The 19,134-nt window shown below is 40.8% G+C and overlaps 1 protein-coding gene across 1 annotated transcript in view; it reads right to left on the reverse strand.

Moving 5' to 3' along the window:
• slit3 (slit homolog 3 (Drosophila)) overlaps positions 1 to 19,134 on the reverse strand; it is a 356,338-nt gene that overhangs the window by 276,399 nt on the left and 60,805 nt on the right. The window lies entirely within an intron of this gene.

Consider the following 19,134-nt stretch of genomic DNA (forward strand, 5'->3'; position numbering starts at 1 on the left):
TTCAGGTAGCCCACAAGGAACAACGGCTGCTTTTACAAATGTGTATTGTCAACAAACATAATGTGAAGAGGATAAAGTACAAAACAATAAACTCCTTTTGTTTGTTGAGGATGATGAATGGATTAAGCACAAGACATTCACTCGGGAGAATCAAGTTTGTGTCCAGTGTGAGTCAATGTTGGCTTGTTATTTTCAGACTTAGATGATGTGTTATCTTCAGTTTTTAGGATGTATGAAGCTGCCGAAAGCACACTGTGTACAAAAACCTAAGAAAAATAGATGAATAGGTGAGTTCATGTTAACTTAAACTGTGTTCTGACTTTGCCAAGGAAGGACTTCAAGCTGATGGCCAGGTAATGTAACGAATTCCAGCGCAACGTTCTGGAACTATTTTTGAATCAAAACTATATGTCTTGATTGGAGGTTCATGGTCAAAGTCCTGTGATAATGTACACAGTGTGCATTTAGCAGCTTTATACATCCTGAAAACTGAAAATAATAAATCAACTTAAGCTAAAATAATATGCTCAGACTGACCTACACAGGACACAAACCCTGGTTTCCTGGGTGAAAGTCCTGTGCTTTACCCAGTTACCAATCACAAATTCTTCCTTATGTCGACTTTGTATGTCTTTACTCTACTCCACCTGAAACCTGAGGTACATCTGCAAGTTGTTTTCTCATAAATTTATCAATTTAAACTTGGATATTAATTTTCTCTCAAAAATCATTACCAGTCAGTTAAATTCAATGCTTTCAGACCTTTCCAAGACACCTTTTAACCACATTTAGGACAGATTATTTAACTTTAACTTTAAAATCAGATTTAAGTGTTGATTCCAAAAGGTTGCTTACATAAACTTTGCCGACCCTTCGTGGAGGATCTATATTGGATAATACTTGCTATATCACATTCATCAAACAAGCCACTAGACACACATGAAACACAATAATGTGTGAATTGAATTCAGAGTCTGCAGCACAGGCTGTCAAATAAAGAAACAACATCTTAATATTTCTATTTCTGTGAAGAGAAGGAATTCAGACAGTAATGTGCTCCCATATAGCTCAAATCAAATATGCATTGCTTTGTAAGGAGTAGGAGGAGATTTAAATGCATACATCCTCTCACACCTGCGGGAGCCGGTGTCACACCTGAGCAGTTTAGGTGTTCAGTGCATCGCTGAGAGCCACTGCGTGATATAATTTAGTGTGAATTCTCAGCGGCTCTGAATTTTAACAGGCTCAAGAAAACACATGACTTCAGTTGGAGCAAACAGATGCTTCATGAAGACAAACTCGGTGCTCGTTGAAGGACTCATGATCATTGCTCACGGCCTAGCCAAGTTTATTTGGCACAACATACGTCTTTTTGTACTTTCTCTCTCCGTCACCTCTCCAGTTTTCCTTTCTCTCCCTTTTTAGTTTAACTCTCCCTTTGTGCCTCCATCTCCTCCCCTCTTTCTCCCGCCCTCCTACCTCTCTGATGTATTATCTGAATTGGCGAGAGAACGCAGATTCCATATATTTTTAACAGCCCTCTAACAGATCATCCACAGCCTTCACAGAAACACACCATGGATTATTCATCAATTTAACACCTCTAGAGTGATCGAGCTCTACGACAAGATTAAAATGAGAGGTGGTGACAAGGGAGGAACAAGAGATACAGCGTAAACTGATGGGAAAAAAGGAAAACAGAGACAGACAAACTGGGAGTTTGGAAAAAGGGACTCAGTACAACAGAAATGAAAAGACAAAGGAACGCAGTAAGACAATTATGAAATTCCAGAGGAAACATTGTGTACATTTTTCATTTTCTATGACATTTAGACATGATATACAGTATTTTCTTTCACCACAGAGATGAATGGCAATCTAAATCAAGTCTGTTCTGTGAACGCTTCAATCTTTTGCATAAAATTCACTTGACAGCGCGATGGAAATGTAGCTGCAGAGACAAAAAGACAGAGAGAGAGAGACAGTGGAAGAGGTTATAAAGGGTGACATGACTGGCATTGCTGGGATTCCTTTGAAGTCTTTTGTTGTTTGTGAGCGTGCACATGTGTGTGTGTGTGTGTGTGTGTGTGCGTGTGTGTGTGTGTGTGAGAGGAGGTCACAGTTGGAAGTCTCTCACTCGGGGCCAAATTTAACAAGACTTACTTAACTTCACTAACGACTTCAAGGTCCCAGTGAGAGACGGACACACAAAGGGGGAAACAGACAAAAGCGAAAAGAGATCAGATCATTTTCAGCCACCCGGGCCAGTAATCCTCCATAAATAACACAGAGTCATTATCTCAGGCTTTTACTCACGCCAGATCATACTGATTTGGATATGGTGCCGCATCTCGGCCAGCTGATTATTACTTTAAAGGTCACAGTTACGAGTCAGGGCTCACTGTTCTTGCTCTATCTTTGTTCTTTTTCTCTCTATTAAAGTTGTTTCTGAGTACGTTTTAAAAGCTTTCCATGTTTGTTGCTTTCTTTGCTTCCCCATCTTTCATCCTCCTCTCCTCCTACTCCTTTTTCTCCATACACGCATGGACATACAGACATAAGTGTACGTAGTTTATAGACACAGACACAACCACAAAGAGGCAGTCAGCATAGGCAGATACATGCATGTATAAAAACAAACAGGCACACACACACACACACACACACACATACACACATTTAGAATTTCCAGCAGACAGTGCAGTTATTGACAGTTGACACCTGTTAACTATCAATGGACAGACTGACAGACAGACAGACCGGGGAATCCTGACAGAGGCAACGGAAATTATTAACACCCCCTTTCATGTGATTCATTCTTCTCTCCAACTCCTGTTTATGAATATTTGATTTGCTGTTTCTTTCCATGTGTTTCTCATTGATTCTTATTTCATTCCTTTTCCATCAACATCTTAATTAATGATTTGCAACTTTCTGATGACATATCAAATTATGCAACCCAATAAGAATCAGGTGATGAGAATAAATCAATTTTAAGAAGTAGGCAATGTACAATAGTTTTAGCACGTTCTGTTACTCTTTTATACTGCAAATCACTGGTTCTTAGTTGTCAACAACAGAGGAATAAAGGGAGAATTGAAGAACGTATGAAATATTATGTCGCCATTTCTTCAATAAATATAAATCACTGCCGTATTACAACATAAATAATCACTTTTTATTAGCAGCCTGCTCTCACTGAAAAACGACCACATAGGTCGACCGTGCAAGTAACTTATTACAACACATACTTATGGTTATTGTAAGGCAACGCCCTCTAGTGGCCATAGTTATTTTTACAGGAGCAGAGTGACGTAGCAGAAAAAGCAAATATCTTGTATATCGGCCAAATATCGTAGAATGGCAGTGGATGGGTTAACCGAACACAGGACTTTCACCCAGGAGACCAGTATTTGCATTTATTCATTCATTTTCCGTAACTGCTAATCCTGTTAGGGGTCACGTGGGGGCTGCAGCCTATCCCAGTTGACACTGGGTGAGAGGCGGGGTACACCCTGGACAGGTTGCCAGACTGTCACAGGACTGACACATTGAGACAGACAACCATTCACACTCACATTCACACCTACGGACAATTTAGAGTCACCAATTAACCTGCATGTCTTTGGACTGTGGGAGGAAGCCGGAGTACCCGGAGAAAACCCACGCTGACACGGGGAGAACATGCAAACTCCACACAGAAGGGTTCCGGTGCTTGTATCCCCGAATTAAAGCTGATTTCTTTTAACAAGAAAGTTGCCTACAACGTAGCATATTATGCTAGTATGCTAGTAGACAGGCATCACGTTACAAAAGTACTTATCTAACACCAAACCTTGATGTTTTTCTCAACCCTAGCCACATAGTTTTCATGCCCAAACTTATCCAGGCAGTTTTGGACCAGAACTGCAACCGTTACAATGGTAATATATGTTGTTTTGGGGCTGGTCATATGATTCGTTTTAGGAATCAGTATTCTTTATTTCACAATTCTTCACAATGAAGCAAACTCTTCAGTAATACTGAGGAAACACTATTTTTTAATACATCATGATGTCTTTCTTTTTTTCTGTCTCTGAAACTTCCTCTCTGTCTTTTACAAACCGTGTCTTTGTCCACTTTTCTCCCTCCCCCAGCTAAACCAGTGAGGAATGCAGTTGATGAGGATTCCCCGGTCTGTGTGTTAGTGTGTGCACGTGGATAAAACATTCCTGCCCCCCTGTTATGCAGAGGCGCACACCTGCAGGGCACCTGAGGTCACGGGGTCAGAGACACACACACACACACACACACACACACACACACACACACACAGTTTGTGGGCCATGCATGACTGGGCACCAACTACCTGTTGCTCTCAATATCTTTTTCCTCTACCTGAACTGTGCAAACTTGAAGAAAAAAAAAATAATACACAAGTCTGCCAGTTCTCTTCCAGCTCCTTTTAACTGTAGCAGAAAATGAGTAAATGTGAACAGACTGCGTAGAAAATGACTCTTTCTTTCTTTCTTTCTTTCTTTCTCTTTCTTTCTCTCTTTCTTTCTTTCTTTTTCTTTCTTTCCTTTACTGATTTCTATCCATCTTCCGTTCTTTCTTTGAAGCCACCCAGAGCGCAACCAGTGAGAAAGTCATTAGAGATAGTAGTTTGTACTGGGATTAGGAAACTAAGCTGGTAAATACAGCGAGCCTTTCAGCTGGCAGCCAGAAAACGGAAGGGAGAAGAAGAGACAATGAAATTGGTAGATAGAGAGGGAGGGAGGGAGGTAAGGGAAGGAAAGACCAAAAGTAGGGGGGCGAGAGAAGGTGAAAGCGAGGAAGATAGACAGACCGAGTAAGACGCGATTAGGAGCTAGTCAGTAAAAGAGAAAGCAGCTTCCCTCGTTGCTCATTAAAAGTTGAGGGAACTCAAACAGAGCTGGGGGCAGCTTGCAGTCCTTCTGCTGAAAACCAAACAGAGCGGCGGAGGGAATGGGAGGCGAAGAGAAAGGAAGAATGACAGAGAATGGAGGTACTTAGTTTTCCCAGTCGTTTAGCAGTCGTGTTGTTGTCAGTCTTTAGAGAAGCTTAGAGAGGACAGCCATTCACTCTGGGGCGGGCAGACACAGCTGCTACTCACACACACACTTGCAGACACACACATGCACACAGGGAGGCAAGCCATCACAAAGACACACACACTCCATCTTATTTTTCTTACAAAATGACTGCATTTTAAATTAGAAACAGCTAAAATCTAAAGCTAAATGGAAACAGAAAATAAACTTTCCTTTTACGCAACATCAAGAAATAATTTTGTCAACAAAGAAAATATTCCATAAACTCATGCAAAAACAAGAAAATTAAGTTGCAGACTTGACAGAAGTAGAAATCCGTTGCACAGCAGCTCAATGATGCGTATGGAGGTTCAAAAGTGTAAAAATAAAATTAAAAAAATTGCCAAACTTTCCAGAAGCATCGAATCTGCTGTCACTACAAAGAACAAGACATCTATTGTGGATTTATGGTCATCAAAGTTCATCATTTTGTTTTGTGTAAACTGCATGAAATATGATGAACATGAGCTCTAACAACTTGCACCAAAGTCCAATATTGTTTTTTGCACATTTAAAAAGTATAAAATTGTCTCAAACACATTCACAGATTCAACACATACTGTACACACACTCTCACGCACACATCCAACTCCGACTTGTTAACTGTTTCTAACTGTATTACACATACACACAGACACAAATACAGTGACACATTGTTTGAATCACCCGATTGTGAGTGTGGGACCAAAGCTCTTTGGTTACTGACGAGCGAGGAGGAATCGCCTGGTGACAAAGAGTCATCTATGGACGGAGGGATGTGGGCTTGGAGGGTGTGAAAGACAGAGAAAAACAAAAAGGAAGAGTCAAATGAAAACGAGTGTGTGTACACAGACATACAGAGGCCCTCCAGGCTAAATGAAACGGACTCTCTGTGTGGAGGGCTGAAAGCTTTTAAGCAAACTGACTGAACTCAATATCTAGAGAGACAGACAGACAGATAAACAGACAGATATGTCCAAATAAAGAGTTTTGAGGAAGAGGAGAAACACAGTTAGAGGCCTTCTTTTCCCAGAGAGTTGAGCGACCATTCAGACAAGGAAATTTTAAAGCTACTTTGCATCACCTTGATCATTTAACATGAAAAATTGTAGCAAAACAGGCATGACGACATGCAATTAAGTTTGATGTCAGCGACTGACCTGAGAGAGCACAGCTGGGACAAACAGTCCCAGCCATTATGATTAGTGGAGTCAAAGATCTCTATGTGCGCAATTACGTTCAGGTACATTACCATTAGCCCAACAAACAGGCAGGTTTAATGGTCTATCTGGAGAGGAAAGACTTTGTTTGTTATGCCATTTGGATGAAACTGAAAACAAAGTTAATTTTACTCTGAGCTAGTTTTCAAGTTCACTGCTCTAAAGAGGACCTATTAAGCTCATTTACAGGTTCATACTTGTTCTAGTAGAACCCCCAAAAACATGTTCACATGTTCTAATGGACAAAAAACACATTGTTTTCCTCATGCTGTCTGTGCTGGAACACCTGTAGTCACCCTCTGTTTGAAACGCTCCATTTTAGCGTCTGTCTCTACAAGCCCCTCTCCCAAAAAAAGCCCAGTCTACTCTAATTGGTCAGCATTTTTGTCCCTTCTGCATCTCAGCATCTGTGCTTCATCATTGGAGCTAAGACTAAAAACGACACTTTCTACCAGGAAAATCAGCAATAAAAGCTTCTAAACACAATGGGATATATTCCAGCAGTAATATGATCCAAAGTTGGACAGAAATGAACAACATCAGCAATCAAGATTATACTTTTCCCTGATGTTAGCATGTAGCTTCATGTAGCAGTATACTAGCAGCAGGGGAATGGTGGAGTATACCGGCACTTTCTCCCATTAAAAACCACCAATACATCGTTCTGAATACAACCAGACATGCTACAACATTAATATGATCCAAAATTAGGAAGAAATCCACAATATCAACAACCAAGATCACATTTTTCCCTGATGTTAGCATATAGCTACATGTAGCAGTGTAATGGCAGCAGGGGAATGACTGAGTATACTGGCACTTTCTCCCATTAAAATTCAACAATAAAAGCTTCTAAACACAACTGCACATGTTACAGCAGTAATATGACATTAGCAACCAGGGTTACATTCTTCCCTGTTAGCATGTAGCTACATGTAGCAGTGTACTGACAGCAGGGGAATGACTGAGTGTACTGGCACTTTCTCCCATTAAAAATCAACAATAAAATAAAACACAACTGTACATGTTACAGCAGTAATTTGACATCAGCAACCAGGAATACATTTTTCTCTGGTATCAGCATGTGGCTACATGTAGCAGTATACTAGCAGGTAGGGACTGACTGTGTACAGCAGTACTTTCTCCTGTGAAAAATCACTAATAAAGGCATCTCAGCACAACTGCACATGTTCCAACAGGAATATGATCAAAAATTAACAGTATCAGCAACCAAGATCACATTTTTCACTGATGGTAGCATGTAGCTATGTAGCAGTGCACATAACAGAAACACTTGCAGTAGCATGTCTGGAGCAGATGAAGACATAAAGAAATCTGTCAAGATCTAATGTCAGTTGTAGCCGTAGCAGGAAAAAGTAAACGTTGGAAACAAAGTGTTCAAAATGGTCTGACGCCTGAGGTTTTTGTGCACAGGGATTACTTAAACACAAGTTTACCTTGTTATTTGAAATGCTGGTCACATTTACTATAAACATTCTTCAGTGTAACATTACATACAATGATATAAAATAAGAAAAGGCATAATAGGTCACCTTTAAGGACTGCAGCCTTTGTGAAAATGTGGTCAATCTGTGCAGATGCCTCCTGTTTGGATGATTATAAGACAAGCTGCATTTCAGTCTTTATTTGTTCAGCTTCAAAGAGAGCACAAAGTGTTTTGTTCACAGTATGGAGCAGGTTCTAACTACAGAATAAAACATAGTCATTAAATGCGGCTGAAAAGCAGTTATTTGGAAGCTCGACATCTCAAAAACTTCACTTCTCCAGTAAACTTTCATCTCATCCATACGTCTTTTAACTTCAAATCAACAAATCACTTCTCACTGCTCCCAGTAGCGTCCATGTCTCGCTATGTTCACCTCCTTACACTGAATTCGTTCAGCAGTTTTTTTCATATTTTAGTTTGAACATGGGCCTTTGGTGCTGTATGGTAGGAATATTTTTGCATCATTAATGTCCTCCACCAAAAGGAAAGCGTTGCTGCCGGATATGCCTCAAAATGCACTTTCTATAGAGAATTATATCTGGTGTATGGAAATGTTGCATCTCATCTACAGACTATGAAAACTTAGATGCATAATTATTCTTTTTTTTTCACAAACAAAGTCCCAGTTGCTCGTGGTGTGTGTGTGTGTGTGTGTGTGTGTAATTTCAGTTTAGCGGACAGTAAAAAGAGGAAGCTGTGGGCGATCCGCTCCTCTCTGTACTCTCTATGTGGTTTGGGTCTGTGTGAGTGTGTGTCTTGCTCTGATCATGGGTGAGTAGAAGGGCAAGCTGTATGATGAGCCCGACTCTGTGTATGTGTGTGTGTGTGTGTGTGTGTGTGTGTGTGTGTATTGAATGTGTGCATGCACATTTCCTTTGCCTTCAGATCATATGAGCGTGGGAGGTTAAAAAATGCTACATCAAGCCAGCGGCGCAGGCCAAATTTGTGTGTGTGTGCGTGTGTGTGTGTGTGCATATAGATTTCCCAACCCGCCTATTTACAGCTAAAGGAAAACTGTGATTAGAGAGAAAGAAGAGAGCGCGAGAAAGAAAGAGACAGAGGGAGAGAGGGGGCAGACAGAAAACTCTCTCCATCTGGCCCAGTGGTGAGCCTGCCAGAACACACACACACACACACACACACAATGACACACACACAAGGAGGCACAAACACACTGATACAAACAGTGCTATTTTCTTGTTTTGTTCTATTCTCATCCTGTGGACATAAACAATACCTCACAAACCAACATCCTAACAACATCAGCACACTCGCACACAGAAGTGCGTTGCATCACACACACTCATTCACAAACACGTGAAAGTGTGAGACAGATATACTGACTAACAGACAGACAAATAGACCGACAAGCAGACAGACAGACAGACAGTGTCTCCACTTAAAACAACCACAGTGGCTTTTGAATTTGAGGCCTCCAACTAAGAAACCCCCCCAAAAAACCACAATGTTGGTGGGTTTAGGGATTGGGTAACACACTCACACACATACACAAACACACACACAAACACACTTTCATGGTCCTATTACAAACTTAATACTGACTTAATCACTGCAGAGGTTTCTAAACCCCTTTTCCTGGCCACAAAGAGTCTTTTCCTCTCCTCTAATAAAGACGACCTCTCTTTTGCTCCAGTCAGACAGATACCGGCGCTGCGACGGGTCAATTCATCAGTCTGCGTCCTTTATTGAATTAAACACAACATCTACCTGAATGAAGGGAAAATGCCTCTAGATGGGTACCGTAACTTAGACACTAGATCATGAAGGTGGAAACTCTTATATGAATATGGAAAAACTGTGTTTTCATAGTGCACGTTGGGCTTGGAATAACCCAAAAGTATCATTTTTAAGAAATGCTTTATGAGCAGCGTTGATGTTTTGAATAGATAAGGTTACAGCTTTTTATCCGTTACTTTAAAGGTCCAGTGTGTAGGATTTAAGAGGATATATTGACAGACGTGAAATATATTAAGTATGTTTTCTTTAGTGTATGGTCGCCTGAAAATAAGATTCTTTGTGTTTTTGTTACCCTAGGACGAGTCGTTTATATCTACACACAGCTGGGCCTTGTACACAGAGCTCTCCATGTAGCCCAGAAAAGACAATCCTCTATCTCAAGATAAGGTTCTAGATAAGGGCCATTTGCATTTTTGCGTCAGACACTGTAATAAGCAGCCCGTCGACGAGGAGCAGCGTTGATAAAACAATGATTTTTTTAAAGGTGAAATTACTTTATTTAGTGTTTTTACTGGTTTAAATCAATCAAATGATCCATTGGTTTTCAAAAGGAAGAGACCTCTGCAGATAATTCGGCTACCAGTGAAAACCTCCTCAACATTGAACACATAAGAATTCTAACGGGAGTAGTTTCAGCTGGTTGCGAGCTGCAATCCTCACAACTAGATGCCACTAACACCCCCTAAATCTGACACACTGTTCCTTTAATGTTTTATCTTAAAGCACTCATACACCGTCAGATTCAACACATTCTCACACTGACTTCGTCACATATTGGCATTTGGTCATTGGCTTTCCACATCCAGATACAACATGGGTTTTGGCAACAAAAAAAAACACGTGGTTAGGTTCAGGAAAACAGAACAGGGTTTGGCTTTAGAATCTTACTGAACGCAGATACGCTCTCAGGTCAGTGTTTGTTGGACCCATCCACCGCCCCTCCTGCCTGCCCCACTTGGACTTTCGCCACCTTTACTTTCGTCCTTGTCCTGCCACATTTCCCCGACACTACTGGGTGCTGTTAAACTGTAACGGCAACCAGCCACATATCATGCTGACGTTAAAGGATACTTTTTTTGTTGGTTTCTGACGCCACAAGTCACTGCTCAAGCGCCGGATTTCGATGACTTCACAGTGACACTGTTAACTGGATCAAATAAAAGACATCATTTAACCCCTCTTTTTGCAACTCTGCAGTGGCTTCCTGACAACTTCAAGATTGATTTTAAGGTTTTACTCGTTACTTCTAAAGCACTACATGGTCTGGCATCAGCATTCATCTGTGAACTTTTAAGTACCTGTGTACCTGCACACAAATTCAGATTGTTTGACAAAAATCTACTAACAGTCTCTTGATCTACACTTACAGCTAAATGAGACTGTGCTTTTGCTGTCAAGGCCCCAAAACAGCAATAGTAACAGTAATAGGAACAGTAATAGTGGCAGTATCTTCTTTTTATATTTTTTTCTTTAACCATATAATGTTCCCAGTTTCAGCAGTTAAAAGTACTGAAAGGCAATTTTAAACAAGAAGGTTTTTAAATTGATTTAAAGAAAAAAATGGAACAACGAGAACAGATGTGTCTGAGGATCTCAGGGTGCACGAAGGAACATAGGGCGATCTAACTTGGATCAAGGCCTCTCAGGGCTTTGTAAGTAATCAATAAAATCTAAAAATCATTTCTTGACGCAGCAGGTAGCCAGTGTAGGGACGCCAGGATTGGTGTGATGTGGTCATGTTTTCTATAAAAAAAATATGTTTGTGATTCAGTTTTGCTTGAGGCAGGACACTTTCCATGTCACCATAAATAAATCCAAAGCTTTTCTATTTTCTCCCTCTGTCATTGCTGACACCATGTATTTCTACGTGGGGTAAAACACACATCACCACTTCACTTGAGCAAAGTCAAATTTCCGCTTACAATGACTGGCCAAAGCAGTTGTTTATTTTTCCATATGTCACATGCGATATCTGAAACGCTGCTGACAGGATTTTAATGAAGCATTGGAAAATATGGATCAAAATGATTAAACCATTGTTCTCCAGCGTTCTGCGAAAAGCAATGATTACCCCACAGAGGCAGCAGAGTTACAGTTAAGAACAAAAAGACTTTGGATAGTACTTGGCCCCGAGGAGCTCTGCCTGGTTGATGCCTTGTTAACTGTGGCTGTGTTCCTTTTACAAATGGGACTATTTTCTGATAGCTGTGCAAGTTAATCCCCCCCCGCCTCTGAAACCACACTTACTGTACTGTGTGATCCTGCTGATTGAGGATCGATTGCCAGAAAAACTTACTTACTCCCCTTCGTCTTTTTTGTTCCATAATCTTGACTTTCCTGCCTTTTGACTTTCAAAAATACCAAAGATGAGTAAACTGCCAGCTCTGCAAAAAAAAAGGGCCTGGGGAAATATTTCAATTAAGTTGTAATACCTTTAAACGTTCTAAAATAAAATCCTACCTAGACAGAGGTTTTGACATTAGCCCCTATGTCTGGTTTATTACTCAATCAGCTGCATGCATATGCTAATACTGGTCCCTGTAAATGAGCTTAGCAGACGTGTTCTGTTAGAGGGGGCTGAGAGTCTCCTGCTGTGCTGTTAATGTACTGGTCAGCCACAGGGAAAAGTGCTTATTTCTCTCTAACGGTTTTAAATGACTTGAAGAAATGACAAATTAATCTCTGATGACAGGATCAAACCAGGGAGAAAACTAATAGAAGAGCTTTGTATTGCATTAAATACACTCCTTGTACAGATGCACCAGCGTTTGCAGACACACAAACAGACTTGAATGCATACACAGGCAGACACGTACAGGCAGGCGCATACACGCACGTACGCAGTGACCACAAATGCTGCTCTGTCAGGCAGCACAGAAATGAGAGAGGTCATCTGATGAAAGAGCGGAGGATAATTGATGATATTTCTGTGCTGGAGCCTCTTCCACCGTACAGCAAATTTCACATCTGTTATGTCGATGGACAGTTGACTTGAGACTTGGGAGCAGGAACTAGTCTCTCCTTGAGGTGGTGCAGGGCAAGAGAAGCCACAACTCACTTGATAGTGTCACCATGAGAGGAGCTGGAGCTGCTACATGAGCAACCAATGGTGTAGTGTAAAGATATCCAGGACTTAAGGTCGCATTTTTAGTGAGTATAACTGAAATAATTGCGCTCATTTGGCTTGTATTTAAAAAAAAAACAACTCTTATTTCATTGTTGAAGTATATTGTTAAAAAGTTTATATTATCTGTATCAATGCAAATGTAGTTCCTACTTGGCTGCAGTGCTGCAACAACAGTAACTTCTGCACATGTTCACTAATCTATTTCCAAAGAAAAGGCGAAGAGGAAAAGGAGGCAGACAAAAAGAACAGGGGGAAATAAAAAAGATAAAAGTAAAGGAAGACACCAAAGCCTTGCCCTTTACAGTTAATACTGAGGGCTCACAGAAAGGTACAGGCACACAGTCAGGACAAAAAAACAGAGAGAAAGAGGAATTCTGTTAGAAATAAAAGTTCAACTTCTACGAAACAGCCTAATAGTCAAGAAAAGCCATTAAGTTTTAGCAGGAGGGTTTAACATCCACTTCAGGCTCACTTTCTATGTTGTTGAAGAATTCTAAAAGTATCTGTAAATGCTTTTTAATGCTCAGTGAACAGCAATTAAAAGTGATTTGGGGTTTTAAAAAATCCAGAAGTTGTCTGACAAAGTGATTAGTTGCTTAAAATGACGATAAATTGACCTAAAGTCTGATTTATTAAGCCTGATGGAAACATATAGCTAATCTGCATTTTAGCTTCTTCTGTGGCATTAAAAACTATGGGCCAAATCTGTTTGACCAAGGCCCAGTCCACAAGTACTAAGGTACATTTTAAAACATAGCTTTATTTAAGGAGTTCTGGCCTTTTGTCCACACACAAACCATGTTTAACGTCACCTAAAAAATGAATGAAGAGTTTTTGGCTCGAAACGTCAGAGTGTGCACCGTAATCTCCTTTTGTGAGTCGTCACAAATAAGGTGAAATTTCGTGCAATGGTGGAGGTGATCAAAAAAGTGCTGAATCTAACCTTGTTAACAGGACTTTTTATATGTTCACACATAGAGGTACAGTTACGCTGTGCTCCTCAGATGGTTCCATTTCCCAAGTTGGTAAGTCCTTCCAAATTGGGGTGTTCGTAAGCTTTACGTCAAAATGTGAAAAAAAAAAACATGGATGCTACAGATCATATGTGTTGTATTTTATTGCTCAGAGCATTTAAACAAAACGTTAAAGCTTTATATTACAAAGTGATTTTGTCCCAGACTTGCTGCAGCACCAGTACATCCCCTAAAACTACAAAAGTATTGCTTTACCCAACTAATGCTTATGAATAACTTTACAAACTGATCTAGGTCACTCTACATGGACAGCAACTGACAGTTACAACCTAATACCACATTACAAATTAAATTATGTGAGCAAAAACATGACATGCAAGATGTGAATTCATAAAAAAAATTAACACCATCAACCGAACATTTACTTTCGTCTAACATGTTTCTGCATATACGAAATTTTCAACAACTCCAAGTTGTTGGTCTGACTTGAGAAGGCGGTCACGTGAATATATTTAGTTCGAAACTAATTTCTCCAATCACTGCGACACCACATGAATGCAGGAAAAGTCTTCTACTATCTTGAGAAACACTAATCCAGGTAGATTTTTTCAGTCTTCAGATTAGCCGACACCTTCCCCTTCTTCTTCGTGTGTCTTTAGGTGTTGATGTGGCATGGTCTTGACAGCACTTCAATTACCCAATTTTCATTTGGACGGAGATTTTTTATAACAGTGTGTATGGACATGATTTTATTTTCAGAGCGTAAGAGGGGTAAAAACATTTTCAAATATACATGTAGGTGTGGACTAGGCCTAAAGGAGAGTGTGAGACAGACAGATACTGCCTGCAAGACAGACAGACAGAGAAGCGAGAGAGAGGAGCAGAGTCAGAGAGAGGAGGACAGAAAACAGACGGAGGGATATTCTCTTGTGGTCGACTCCAGCACATAGGTTAATTCTATTATTGCAAGTCTGCAGAGTGGAAAAAGTAAGGATGACGCTTTAGATTGAAAACAAATGTCAGGAGAAATGAGTTCCTGGCTGTCTGTGTAGAGTGGATGAGAGATTGAGGTAAAGGATGGAGAGAGAAGCAGCTCTGTATATGTATGAAATATGCATTTGAAGTTGTTTCCTCATTTCATGTTTCTTCTTGCTGCCACAGCGCAGTCAAATATCACACTGTGGCTAAAAGAAACCAGGGTCTGCAGTCGACAGAAGTATGAAGAAGGACACGAGTAAACGAAGAGAACGTTGGATGGAAAAGAAAGAAAGGCGGTTTGGAGAGGACAGCAGAACGGCTGTTTCAGGGTTCAGAAATTATGCAGCGACCCTCAGCCTCACACAGAGAGCTGACAGCGCAGTTAAGTCTATTAGGGACTCAGGTGGACACGTATGTGCACATGCATGTTAAAGGTAAACAACCTGATAGGTCTGGAAGAGCACTTAGACAAAATGCTGGAGCAGCAACATCTCAAGGCAGCCTTGACCCATCACGTACACGCACACACATCTGTATTTCTCACCCTGTCAGGTACACAGGCAGACTCCACTTAATGGCTTCTCGGGTCAGCACTGAAAGCAAGGCATCATGGGAGTCATATGTTACCTCGCTGGCGTCTGCACTGCTGCCTGCTCTTGACATTTAACCCCACAGATCACGACCAATTCTCAACAACACCGATGGCATGTTTGCACGACGCGGCGCGGGATCAGCGGAAAGTTTTCACTAAGTTATCTTACACAGGAGGACCCTGGAAAGTATGTGAATCAGTGAGAAGGTCAATGTTCCGACCTTTCCCTCACTGAACTAAGAAAGAATTAAACCTGACAGAGTCATCTCACACAGAAATCCACTAAGACGCAGAATCCAAGACTACTTGCTGAAAAGGTCAAACCCCAGCGCTGGAAAATAACAGAAGTCTAGAGAGAATTTTAAACTGAGAGAAAATGACAGAACACCTGCACTGACCCGTTTACGGCTGCCCTAACCCTTTAAAAGACATGCAGCTTAAAAAACACAACCCAAACCCAAATAGGCCTATCAGTGTACCTGTTTAAGGAAAGTATTTAAAGTAAATCATAGTTTTAGTAAGGAAGACAGGGAGGAATGATTAGACGAGTGCTCTTACACACTATGCAATTAGTGGTGCAATCTGATTCTTTAATAACACACAACTACAACTACAGGAGAAACACAAAACAGGTGTTTAGACAAAATAGAAAAGCAAAGGTTTCTCCATTTTCAAACAAGCTCTTACGCATGTAATCTAATTTCTGCAGCCTAAACATTCATGTCAACATGCTCTGAATCACATTAAACACCAGCCTTCACTTCAGTTTACCTCTCTGGGAAGTAAACAAATAAAAAAGCGGCTACTGGACCAAATTTAACTGTGTTGTCACGGCAACTGTTTCCACAGCAGAGTTGTGATTGGGCCAATTAGGCTGAGGACTAATTATGGGATGTATTTAAAGCTGTGTTAATGAGTGGTTGCACTAACTGGCTAACTTAGAAGTGCCACACACTCACACTCACACACACAGAACGAACAGGAAGCCTGTACTTGTCTTTGCATGGCTGCTGTTCACTGACCCATTGACGACAGCAAGGAACTCCCTCAGTACTGCAGTCAGGTGTGTGTGTGTGTGTGTGTGTGTGTGTGTGTGTGTGTGTGTGTGTGTACGTGCACATCAGGGATCTATATTCCAAAGAAACCCCCTGTTCTATGTCTACATCTGCATGCCCTCTTACCCAGAAGCCCCTTGCTTCTGCCTGTGTGTGTGTGTGTGTTTCCAGGTGAAGGGCCCTTCCTCCCAGTTCAGTTTTCACTCAGCAGATTTCATTAACGTGGCTCCTCCAAGACTCTTTCATCTCACTGGCTTTTCCGGAAAGGTAGAATGGTCTATTTACCAGTGGAGCGCCGCCAAAAAGCTGAAACTGCTATTAAATACTACATCTACCTCCAGAATTAGACTGGTGATTAATAGAGGGTCTGTATGCGTGTGTGTGTGTGTGTGTGTGTGTGTGTGTGTGTGTGTGTGTCTACAGAGTGTGTGTTTGTGTGGCGGAAGTAGTACAAAGAGGAGGAAACACTTTGGAGGGAAAGAGGGATTATGAGAGGGGAAGAGAGACGTTCCCTTTATTGCCCATTAAGTATTTTAAACCTCAAAGTGAACCATTTAGTCTCTCTTTGTAGAAATGCAGAGATTCCTTCTGAGCATTTGTTTCTGCCATTATCCCGGCACTTCAAACAGAAAGCATGATTTGTAGTAAGGCTCAAGGGTAGGGCCACTAATGCTCACGTATAGAGTCTAAACAAATGAAGGAATGACCATAATCCCAAAGCAAAATCATAGTTGGATATAAGCTATTTTGTTAATCTGTGTATTTACATTATTCCAAAGGTTTCCAACAACATTCAAACCAAGAGAAATCAGTAATTTTAACCAAGGACACAGTACATGTCATTTGGTCGCCGCTGCCTGTCAGTGGCATCATATCCACTTTGCTTTGTCTGCCAGAAGCTGTCATAAATTGACTTTTTATCCAGTTTTAGCTACATTTTTTAGATTTTGGTCTTTTCTCAATTGTATGATTTAACCTGATGAAGAATTTTTAGCCAGTGGATGTCTGAATCTTAAGTAATCAGAGAAACAAGCCAAGTAAACGTTAGCAGCAACTCAGTTCCAGGCCCTGGCTGCCAAACCCTGTCGGAAAAACACTCACTTTTAAGGTGAACCTAATTTACTCTATGTTATTTACTATTTTGAATCACCAAGTCTGTTTGTTTAGAGAGGAAGATAATTCAGCTCCAGGTAAAAACCTCCTGAACGCCTGCGTCTTGAGTTATCAGAGAAAAAAGGTGAGCACATATTAGCAGGAACCGAGCTAGCAGCCCCCCAAGACAAGCCGAACAACGTCGGACAAACACTTATTTTTTTAAACCTTTTTTACTGGCTTTACTGGTTCTGGAAAGGAAGAGACCTTTGCGGATAATTCAGCTCCTGGTAAAACCCTTGTGATCGATGAACACTGAAGAAATCCTAACCGTGAGAAACTGACTGTGATGATAGCACTACTTTAGTTCTTGTTTTGATTAAGAGAATCCTCATGGCAGAAAATTACATATTTTACGTTTCAAGAGATTAATCAGTTGATTTATATCTGTATTTTAACTTAGTGATTCCCAACTGGTGGGTCATGGTCCAAAAGTGGGTCACCAGCCTAATCTGAATGGACCTCAAGTGACTCGCAAACTTGTTGAGTTGGTAAAAAAAAAAACCACTTTATTTTGAAGTACAGTAAATTTCCAGCACAGAGATTTTTTTTTTTTTTAAGTGCCGTTTTCTGCTATAGAGTGAGTGACTAACAGCTACTTGACAGAGACAGCAAACTAGCTCAATGACGCGGCCAAACGCAATTATGATGATGAATGTATTAACCTGTGTGGACCTTTAACTAATGACTAAGGAGAAATGTGGCTGGACCAGTTGGGAACCACTGTTTCACACTGTATTTGCTCTGAGGATGCATGAGATGAGCTGTTGTTTTCTATCTATGAGCCATTTTTTGGGAAATTATTTAAAAAAAACACTTCTATTTGTTTCAAAAACCCCTCACTGTGTTTATAAGAGTCACTAATGGTCTCTCTGTACAAGTGAACGGTACTTAGCAGTGAGAAACACACTGTTGACACTCAGGAGCTCATTAGCCCAGAAGTGGTGGCAATAATTTGGTATCTGACACACACTTGTGTATTTTTTAACCCCCACTTACAATTTGTAACACACACAGGGAAACAGGGAAGCAAATTATGAACAAGACAAGCTCTCATAAAGATCACGGACAGGCCAGCGCTGCCATCAGACACAGAGCGTCAACCTCTTCAACTGGACACACAGACAAAGGCCTGAAAGGAACGCCAATTATCCCAAAAATCCCAGAGGAGGCCACTGAGAGGACTGTATCCAGGCTACTGCTGAAAAAATACGAGCTCCCAGAGATGCCACAAGTCTTGTGTTGTTTGTAAAAGACAGAAAACAAAATAAGTATGTACATGTAATATTTCTCAAATCCAGACACGTCTCAGAGAAATTAACGTCTCCTCTGCAGGACAAACACCACATGACAGATATTGTCTGCTTTCAGGTGATATATTACACACCACATGTTTTTTGTGGGTGTGAGATTATTTCCAATGTGATCTATATCTTCTGAAGTGTCAGGACAAACATGGTGCAGGAGGTGACCTGTGCCTCTCCTGGATGTCAGCCCCCCTGGCAACAAATGTTTGTGGAGACATAGAGCAGGAGAGGAAAAACAGGAGAAGAAGAAGACGACGTGATTTATGTTGGTGTTGACTGTTGACTTACTCTCGCTGTCTCTCGCTCTTATTTCTCTCTTCCCTCCCCACATTCTGCCATTTATCTTTCAGTCCTTTCTCTTCTCTCGTCTCTCATTGTCTGGTGCTCTCATT

Source organism: Epinephelus lanceolatus, chromosome 7 (genome assembly GCF_041903045.1).
Source record: "Epinephelus lanceolatus isolate andai-2023 chromosome 7, ASM4190304v1, whole genome shotgun sequence".
Lineage (NCBI taxonomy): Eukaryota > Metazoa > Chordata > Actinopteri > Perciformes > Serranidae > Epinephelus > Epinephelus lanceolatus.